Source organism: Elephas maximus, chromosome 22 (genome assembly GCF_024166365.1).
Source record: "Elephas maximus indicus isolate mEleMax1 chromosome 22, mEleMax1 primary haplotype, whole genome shotgun sequence".
Classification (NCBI taxonomy): Eukaryota; Metazoa; Chordata; class Mammalia; order Proboscidea; family Elephantidae; genus Elephas; species Elephas maximus.
Genome location: NC_064840.1, coordinates 69867812 through 69878792, shown reverse-complemented (window position 1 = coordinate 69878792; position 10981 = coordinate 69867812).

Sequence of the window (10981 nt, the reverse complement as noted above, 5' to 3'; positions counted from 1 at the left end):
GCCCAACCTTTTGGTTAGCAGCCGAGTGCTTTTTGCTCCTTCTCAAACTGAGGCTCAGGCATAATTAGGTGAATCCTTAACACTAAATGGATATCACAAATCTGTGACTTAGTCTGCATGAGATTTTATTTTTACCTCAGGCTCTGTCCTGCGTCAAAATTTGCCAGTTATTTTCATGAATCCCATGACAGTTTTACATGAGTCCAAATAATGCATCTCACTGTTTAATATCCCTGTCTGACCCTAAGATTTTGATAGACTGGTTTTAATTTTTAATATTGAGCATATTCTATGTTAGACCAGGGAGCATGAAGCCATTACGCAGCTAATGAGTTTCATCGTTGTATACGATACCATGAACAGTGTTTTATTTAAATCAGACAAACATGAACAACATATACACACTCTATTTATGGCAGACGGCAAAATGTCGTGATAGATACAAAGAACAGGAAGAGTGAGCTCTGAACACATGCTGTGACTCTGGACTATGACTTTTATTGGCACATGTAAATGTCCTCCTCAGCCATTCTTTCGAGCCTCTTTTCTTGTCTTTACCAAATTATCACTGCCACTTCTTCGGCAGAGTTTTTAACCTCATCCCATTGCTGTTGATTCCAACTTACAGTTACCCTATAGGACAGAATAGAACTAACTGCCCCACAGGGTTTCCAAAGCTGTCATCTTTACAGGAGCAGACTGCCACATCTTTCTCCTTCAGAGCAGCTGGTGGGTTTGAAACACCAACCTGTCAGTTAGCAGCCAAGCTCTTAACCACTTCGCCACCAGGGCTCCTTGTTTTTAACCTGTTGTTGTGATTTTTGTTAGGTACCATCAATTGGTTCCGACTCATAGCGTCCCTGCGTACAACAGAACAAAAACACTGCCCAGTACTGCACCATTCTCACAATCGTTGCTATGTTTGAGCCCACTGTTGCAGCCACTGTGTCAATTCATCTTGTTGAGGGTCTTTCTGTCTTTCGCTGACCCTCTACTCTACCAAGCATGATGTCCTTCTCCAGGGACTGGTCCCCCCTGATAATATGCCCCAAGTATGTAAGACGAAGTCTTACCATCCTTGCTTCTAAGGAGCATTCCGGCTGTACTTCTTCCAAGATAGATGTGTTCATTCTTCTGGCAGTCCATGGTATATTTGATATTCTTCGCCAACACCATAATTCAAAGGCATTGATTCTTCTTTGTTCTTCCTTAATCATTGTCCAGATTTCACACGCGTACGAGGCAATTGAAAATAACATGGCTTAGGTCAGGTGCACCTTAGTCCTTAAAGTGACATCCTTGCTTTTTAACACTTTAAAGAGGTCTTTTGCAGAGGATTTGCCCAATGCAATGTATCATTTGATATCCTGGTTGCTGCTTTCATGGGTTTTGATTCTACAATATCCTCTCATCCAAGTAAAATGAAAAGCTTGACGACTTCAATATTTTCTCTGTCATGATATTGCTTATTGGTACAGTTGTGAGGATTTTTGTTTTCTTTATGTTGAGGTGTAATCCATACTGAAAGCTGTAGTCTTTGATCTTAATCAGTAAATGCTTCAAGTCCTCTTTGCTTTTAGCATATCACAGATTGTTAATGAGTCTTCCTCCAATCTTGATGCACCATTCTTCATTTGTCAAGCTTTGCTCAGCATACAGATTGAACAAATACAACGAAAGGATACAACCCTGACACACCTTTTCTGATTTTAAACCACTCAGTATCCTCTTGTTCTGTTCAAACTACTGCCTCTAGGGACCTAGAAGTCCCAAAACCTGGCACTTCATCATCTGTGGAGATTTGTTATCTAAAATAAGAGATACTCAGACACCAACCTCTAGAGACTCTGATTCAGAAAACATGAGAGGCTTAGAGGTCAAGCGCATAGAATCTGGGGTCAGATTGCCTGGGTTCAAATCCCAGCTCCCTTGCTTACTACGTGGGTCTGTGAGCAAGTCTCTTATCTGTAGTTCAGTTTCTTCATCTATAAAATTAGGATAATAACAGTTCATAGAGTTGTTAACAACATGGAAAGGGTTATTATCAAGTATATGGGATAGGGCGCAGCATCTGGTATTTTCAAAGGGGCTGTAGACCATGAGACAGCTGATGAGGGGAATCACTTTTCCACAAAGCTATTTTAATTGGTTCCACTCACTGGTCTTTAATGTAATTTCAGAAGTAGAAACAAGAGACTCAGGAACATCAAAGAATAATTTTTGGCAAATGACTAATAACTGACAAGAAGGATGAAAATTTGAAGGCATTGCTTTTTGATCATTCCTTATATGGATACATTTAAGAAACACTGGACACTTTTCAAGGTAAACCAGTTACATCAAGAAGCACAAAGTCAAAAGGTTGGAAGCCAACTCAAAATTACAGGATTGCACATGACAAATCAAAAGGAAATGAAGCATTGCCAGCAATGTTAAAATCTGCTTGAGTTGTACACTAAAAGTCAAGAAAATCAGATGTGCCCATCTTAAAATGGAGAAAATTCCATCCAACTAGATCCAGATGTATTTAGAGCACCACACCTGTCTGTACACAACAGACCAACTGCTTTAAGAGTCAGAAATGAAATGCAGGCAACATATAAAAAGGGAATTTCAGTATTATTAGCAGCTTGGTATGTTATCCATGCTTCTAAACTTCAGAGGTGCCATCCTTCCTTGTTTCTTTTTTTTTTTACTTTTTTCCCCCTTAATTGCTTTCTTCAAATTCCTTTCTCTTCCTTTTGTATACCATCATTTACTCTAATAAGCAATTGCAGAATCATCCATTTTGCCATTAACCATAGCATGGGTATTTAGATGACATTTTTTAATCCAAGTTTTTGTTGAGATAATTGTAGACTCACATGCAGTTGTAGAAAATAATACAGACAGATCTTTTGTACTTTGCCCAGTTGCCTCCAATTGCAACATTTTGCAAAACTATAGTATAATATCACAACCAGGATATTGCTGCAATTCACTGATCTGATTCCAATTTTCTCAGTTTTACTTGCACTCATTTGTGTGTGTGTGTTTGTGAAAGTTTATGAAATCCTGTACAATGTTATCACCTATGCAGGTGATAATGTTGTATAGAATCCTACACCAGAGTCAAGATACTGAACAGTTCCAACACCACAAAGATCCTTCATGTTGCGCTTTTATAACCATTTCCACCTCCCTCCTACCCCTCCACCCGCCCCAAATCCTTACTCCGACATCTATTAATCTGTCCTCCATTTCTAAAACTTTGTATTTCAATAATGTTGCATAAATGGAATCATACAGTACACGATCTTTTAGGATTGGCTTTTTCATCCAAGTTCTGTGTAACAGTAGTTCATTCCTTTTTATTGCTCAGTAGTATTTCACGGTATAGATATTCCACAGTTTGTTTGACACCATTCACCTGTTGGAGGGCATCTGGGCTGAGAACAGTTTTTGCCTGTTACAAATAAAGCTTCTATGAACATTTGTGTACAGGTTTTTGTGTGAACATAAGTTTCCATGTCTCTGGGATAAATGCCCAAGAGTGTAATTGCTGGGTCATACAGTAACTACATGTTTAGTTTTATAAGAAACTGCCAAACCATTTTCCAGAGTGGCTGTGCTGTTTTTCCATTCCTATTAGCACTGTGTGAGTGATCCAGTCTCTCTGCAACTTCACCAACATTTAGTATTGTCACTGTGTTTTATTTTAACCATTCTGATAGGTGCGTAGTAATATTTCCTTGTGGTTTTAGTTCGCATTAACTTCATGGTTAATGATGCTGAATATCTTTTCTTGTGCTTGTTTGCCCTCCATATATCCTCTTCAGTGAAATGTCTGTGTCTTTTGCCCATTTCCTAACTGGCTTGTTTGATTTTTGTACCACTGAGTTTTGAAAGTTTTTTTTTTTTTTTGTGTAGTCTACATATTAGTCCTTTGTTGAATACATGATTTGCAAATATTTTCTCCCACTTTGCAGTTTGTCTTTTCAACCTCTTAGTGGGGTCTTTTGCAGAGCAAATGTTTTCAATTTTGATGAAGTGCAATTTATCAGTTTTTCCGTTTACAGATTGTACTTTTGGTAATCAACTATAAGAACTCTTTGCCTAGCCCTAGATCCAAGATTTTCTTATTTTTTCTAAAACTTTTAGTTTTATTTTTTACATTAAATCCTTGATCCACCTAGAGTTAATTTTTTTTTTTGTATTTTGTGAAGTGTAGGGTTTAGATCAAAGTTTGTTTATTATTTAATTGCTTGTGTATTTATTTTGCCTATGCCATAAAAGCTATCCTTCCTACATTGTATTGCTGTTGCACGTTTGTCATAAATCAATTGAGCATATTTGTGTAGGTCTATTTCTAGAATTTCCATTCTGTTCCATTGATGTGTGTGTCTCTCTGCCAATACCACAGTGTCTTGATGACTATAGCTATATAGTAAGATTTAATCTTGGGTAGATCGATTCCTCACACTTTATTCTTCTTTGTAAGATGGTTTAGCTATCCTTTAGGGCCTGGGACTTTCCATTTAAATTCTAGAATAAGCTTGTCCATGTCTACAAAAAAACTTGCTTGGATTTTGACAGGAACTACAGTAAATCTATAGGTCAATTTAGGAAGACTAGACATCTTTATTACGTTTTCCAGTTCATGACCATGGTATGTCTCTCTACTTATTTAGGTCTTCTGTGATTTCTTTCATCAGCATTTTGTAATTTTCAGCACGTTGTTGTTGTTAGGTGCCACTGAGCCAGCAAATCTGCTGCAAAAGACTTCTTTAAAGTGTGAAAAAGCAAAGATGTCATTTTGGGGACTAAGTTGTGCCTGACCCAAGCCATGGTATTTTCAATTGCCTCATATGCATGTGAAAGCTGGATAATGAATAAGAAAGACCAAAGAAGAACTGATGCCTTTGAATTATGATGTTGGCGAGGAATACTGAATATACCATGGACTGCCAGAAGAACAAAAAACTTGTCTGGGAAGAAGTACAACCAGAACACCCTTAGAAGAGAAGATGGCAGGACTTCATCTCAGGTACTTTGGACATGTTATCAGGAGGGACCAGTGCCTGGAGAAGGAGATCATGCTAAGAAAGTAGAAGGTCAATGAAAGAAAGGAAGACCATCACAGAGATTAACTGAAACAGTTGCTTCAAAGATGGCCTCAAACATAGCAATGATTGTGAGGGTGGCACAGGACCAGGCAGTGTTTTCTTCTGTTGTACACAGGGTCTTCATTCTCCCTTGCTCCAGACAGGGTGGGACCAGTGGAGTATCTCAGATTGCCACTCACAAGCTTTTAAGATCCCAGACGCTACTCACCAAAGTAGGATGTAGAACATTTTCTTTATAAACTATGTTATACTAATTAAGCTAGATGTCCCCTAAGACCATGGGCCCCAGCCCTCAGCCCAGTAATTCAGTCCTTCAGGAAGTCTGGATGTTGTCTGTGAACCTCCTATGACCTTGCCTTGCTCCATATTCTTGCAACACTGTCTTGCCAGACATTATATATATGTATATAAAAGGCCTTTGTATTATGGAAAATTTCAAACATGTACAAGAATAATATTATGAACCATCCCTCAGCTTTAACAACTACAAGCTCATGACCAATTTTTCATGGTCCATCTCAGATTATTTTAAAGCAAATCCCAGACATAGTATCACTTCATTGGTAGAAATTTCAAAAGATAAGGACTCCACCTTTTAAAAATTGAGGTAAAACTTATACAGCAAAGTGCATAAATCTTAAGAGTACAGCTCAGTGAACAGTGAATTTTTACGCCTGGAAAAAAATTTTAAAAAACAAACCTGTTGTTGTTGAGTCGATTCCGACTCATAGCGACCCTAGAGGACAGAGTAGAACTGCCCCATAGAGTTCCCAAGGTGCACCTGGTGGATTTGAACTGCTGACCTTTTGGTTAGCAGCCGTAGCTCTTAACCACTACGCCACCAGGTTATACCCGGACACAACTGTAAAACCACTATCAGATCAAGATCTAGAACATTCCCAGCTTCCTCAAAAGGATCCTTTGTAGGACTCTTTAAACCATAAGCAAACAACTATGTTAACTAGATTACTCCTCTAAAGAGAAATTTTCCCACATTTGGTTACTCTGGGATACAATTTGCATAGGAAATTGCCAAACTTAAAATTTTTGCCAATATAAAATATCATTGTGTTTTTATTTTATTTCTTTGATGACTAATGAGGTTGAGTATCTTTTCAAATACATTTCCATGTTTTCTCTTCTGTGAACTGCCTGTTCTTGTGTTTTGTCCGTTTCTCCATTGGATTGGTAGTCTTTTTCTCACTAGTTTTTAAAAGTTATTTGTATAATCTGCATACCAATTATTTGTTGGTTGCAAATATCTTCTCCCAGTTTGTGGTGTTCAAGGATTGGCAGCTGAGGATTTCCCTACTTTGTTGCCAGCTTGGACATACATTTAAAAGATGCTGAAATATGTTACCCATTATATTGCCATGCGAAGTGCACAGATACACACATCAGTTGCATGTGGCGTAAATGAAATGTGAAGTTTACTGAGAAACTTACAGGCAGAGAGAATTAGCAGCATGCATGGGTTCCCATCCCCTCACTATCTGTCGGTAGGTGTTCTTGGGCAAAGTATAGCTAGAAACACCCAGGAAAGTACTCCAGTAGAAGGTCCTGGCACCTGTACCACTCCACCTATTTATAGAAAAATTAGACTGTGACAACAGGGGCTTCCTAGACAAGGAAACTGGCTTATTTGAAAGGAGGAACCTCTGGAGCTCAGCTACTGGCAAAGCTGTTCTTCTGCTGAGGCACAGACCTGCTGAGGCAGCTTCTTGCTAAGCTATAGAAATGGAAAAGGAAATGACCCTTCTGTGCCACTGGATTTGTCTCTTCTTATTTCTGAGGTGCCCATGGAAGTAGCAGTCAAAAAGTCAAATGATGTATTCCATTGGGCAAATCTGCTGCAAAAGACCTCTTTAAAGTGATAAAAAGCAAAGATGTCATGTTGACGACTAATGGAATCTGACCCAAGCCATGGTATTTGGTATTTTCAATTGCCTCATATGCATGTGAAAGCTGGACAATGAATAAGGAAGACCAAAGAAGAATTGATGCATTTGAATTACAGTGTTGGTGAAGAATGCTAAATATAACATGAATTGCTGGAAGCATGAACAAATCTGTCTTGGAAGAAGTACTGCCAGAATTCTCCTTAGAAGAGAGGATGAGAGACTCTATCTCATGTACATTGGACATATTATCAGGAAGGACCAGTCCCTGGAGAAGGACATCATGCTTGGTAAAGCAGAGGGCCAATGAAAAAGAGGAAGACCCTCAATGAGATGGATTGACACAGTGGCGGGAACAATGGGCTCAAAGAAAGCAATGATTGTGAGGATGGCACAGGACCAGGCAGTGTTTTTGTTCTGTTGTACGTAGTATGAGTTGGAATCAACTTGACAACACCTAACAACATTTCTGAGGTGTTTTGTAGTAGAATTTTTTGGGGGGCTATCTAGCCTGCCGTTTTACCAGAAATGGAAGTCCTCCAAAGAGTGTTTTTCAGGTCAACTGGTTGCTTCCAATTAGACTGTGCATAGAGTAATATAAGCCAAGCTACACTTTGCTGCCAGATTAATCTTCTTGAAAAATTCACTTTGTTCATGCCAGTCCTAGTTCAAAAGCTTTCAGTAGAACCACACTTTGTACATGTTAAAGTCCAAACTCCTTGGCTAGACACTGAGGCCTTCTACAATCTTGTCCCAGTGCAGTTCTCCAACCACACCTTTACACAAGTCTCCAACCTACTAAATCGGACTCCTTGGTGTCTTTCAGGAACACCAAGCGTGTTTTTATTGCCTTCTCTCCAATTATTCTAGCCAGAAGCCTCCTTTAAGACATAAAACAAATTCTGTCTTCTCTGAGATGTACTCCCTGACTGTTCCTGTCCCCTGTGCACTATTGATTGTTGAGTGGAGACAATGACTTTTGACAGACTTAGTGCACATCCAAAGACCCATGTTCTCCTGATATTTCCCAGCCTCCTTTGCAGTTGGGTTGGGGCTGTGAAACTAGTTCTGGCTGGATGACTATGAGGATGTGACATATGTGCCTTCTGGGCCCAAGGTAGTTAAGAGTTGATATGTTTTCCTCCATTTCTCTATTCCACTACTGTGGCAACCTTGTAGAACATATGTTCTAGATGGCATTGCTATAATATTGAGAAGAACTGTCCAATCCACATTGAAGTTGATGTAAATGAGGACTAAACCGCTGAACTTTGAGAGTTGATTTGCTCCTCAGCATTGACTAAACCAAAACCAAACCTGTTGCCTTCGAGTCGTTTCTGACTCATAGCCACCCTACAGGACAGAGTAGAACTGCTGGGTTTCCAAGGAGCAGCTGGCGGATTCGAACTGCCGACCTTTTGGTTGGCAGCCATAGCTCTTAACCATCGTGTCACCAGGGCTCCCAGTATTGACTAGCCTATCCTCTTTAATGTAGGCCCCATTTCATTTGGTCACTATAAAAGTGTATTGCTTCTTGACTCAGACACAATTTTTTTCCTCTCTCGTTATTTTTGTCTGCCAAGCATCACCACCCCATCTTTTTAAAAATATTCCTCCCCCTCTTCTAGAGGCATGACCCCCATGGGAACGGTCATGTTCTTACAGGCCACAGTTGACTAGTCCAGGGTGTCTGATACGAGCTGGGTCAATGAGTTCCTGCCCATGATTTTTGACTTGGAACCAAGAGTCAGCTCAAACTCTTCTAGGGACTGGAACTCTAGGATATAAAACTAGGCTATATCAGCAGCCATGTCCTGACATGTGGAGACACATGCCAGAATATTGAGTTGAAAAGCAAAGACACTTAAGACTCTGCTTCATTTGTTCCTGAGGCTTAAATGCTTCTTAATGGTTCCCTCATCTTAAGTATTAAACCTTTCCTGAATTCCAAGAGGTAATAAGTTCCAGCTTGAGTGAAGTGTCTGTCACCTGCAACCAAGCGAGTCCAACTGACATCTACTCTTTTCCCTGTGGAAGCATTGTCAAATCAGCTGTTATGGGCTGAATTGTGTCCCCCAAAAGCATGCTGATGTCCTAACCCCTCTAGCTGTGAATGTGATGTCAATGAGGTCATACCGGACTATGAGTAGGGTAGATCCTAAATCTAACCCCTTCTGGTTGGTGTCTTATAAAAGGGGAAAACAGATACGGGGAGAGATACCCACATGGGGGAAGAGACCATGTAAGGAACCATCTACAAGCCAAGGAACACAAAGGAATACCTGGGGCTACCAACAAGGAAGGATCCTCCCCTACAGCCGATGTCCTGATTTGGGCTTCTAGCCCCGAAAACTGTGAGAGAATAAATTTCTGTTCTTTAAAGCCATCCATTTGTGACATTTTTTGCTAAGACACCAATATAACAGGAGTCTGGAGAAATTTTTGCCTTTAAGGTTGCCCCCAAGCAGTAATGTTCCTTAAGGGCACAGGATGCCCCGATCCACAACCAGGTATCTTCTTGTCAAGAGAACTTCTACTTTTATGTCCAAAAGAGATACATGGGGTTTAGCTCTACAGAACAATGGAGAATGTGCTGGAAAATGAAAGGAGTAGGCACCTTGGAGGCACAAACCCAGTCCTGCAGGAAGGAAGAATCAGAACAGCTGGCTGGTTCTGTGGTGGTCAAAGTCTTAATGAGACTGTTTTGGAAGCTAAGCAGTAGGGTCGGCAGGAAGGAGAGGGTTCTTAAAATGTTTTAATTTCACTGTAGCAGATGCTATTGGTGCCTGCCCACATCCTCTGAACCCATCTCAGATCTCCTGCAGCTTAGTGAATAGTACCTGACCACATCAACTCCTTCTTACCTCGAGCACCTGAGGGCTTTCTCTTGGGGTGCTCAGCCTATGTGCCAGGCAGGCTGGAAGTACCAAGGAATTAAAACACCCAAGAACAACTTTAATCAATGAGGGGTGGTAGTTGATGGGTAAATACCCCAGCCTTCTCACCCTGTGGTAGGACAATTCTGAGGTGTGTTGTATAGTCTCAGAGGGATCCCAGTGGAAGCAAGCAGCAGCCTGCTCATTAATTCACTTTTTCCTCTCGCCCCTGTACTTCCCCACTCCTTCTCTATGCTTTCTGGTTAATAAATTACTCTCATCCAAATCTCAGTCTCAAGAACTGTTTCTGGGAACCCAACCTGAGGCACTCTTTATTGTTGTTAATATTAAAGTGTTTAATTTACATGTAGTAAAAGTCAGTTTTCTTTGTGTACTGTTCTGTGAGTTTTGACAAACACAGACAACTGTGTAAATACCACCACAATCAAGATATAGAGCATTTCCATCACCCCCCCCCCCAACAAATTCCCTGGCACTCCTTTGTAGTCAACCCCTCTCTCTTTCTACTCCCAGCCCCTGGCAACCACTGATCAGTTTTCTGCCCTTTTTCCAGAATGTCCTATAAATGGAATCATACACTATGCAGCCTTTTTGAGTCTGGCTAATTTCACTTAACACATATTTGAGATTCACTACGCTGTTGATAGGGAGTCCCGGTGGCACAACGGTTAAACCTGGGCTGCTAACTGAAAGGCTGGTAGTTCAAACCCACCCAGCAGCTCTGAGGGAGAAAGACCCGATGATCTGCTCCCGTAAAGATTGGGAGAAAACCCTATGAGGCAGTTCTGTTTGGAGCCCTGGTGTGCAGTGTTTAAGAGCTTAGGGTGCTAAGCAAAAAGTCGGCAGTTCAAATTCACTCGCTGCTCTTTGGAAACCCTATGGGGCAGTTCTAGTCTGTCCTATAGAGTCTCTATGGGTTGGAATTGACTTGACGGCAACTTTTTCTTTTATGTTTTTAAGTGTATCAGTAGTTTGTTTCATTTTTATTACTGAGCAGTAACCCATTCTACAGATGTTTCACAGCTTGTCCACTCACCAGTTAAAGGACATTCGGAAGTTTTTAGAGATTATGCATAAACTC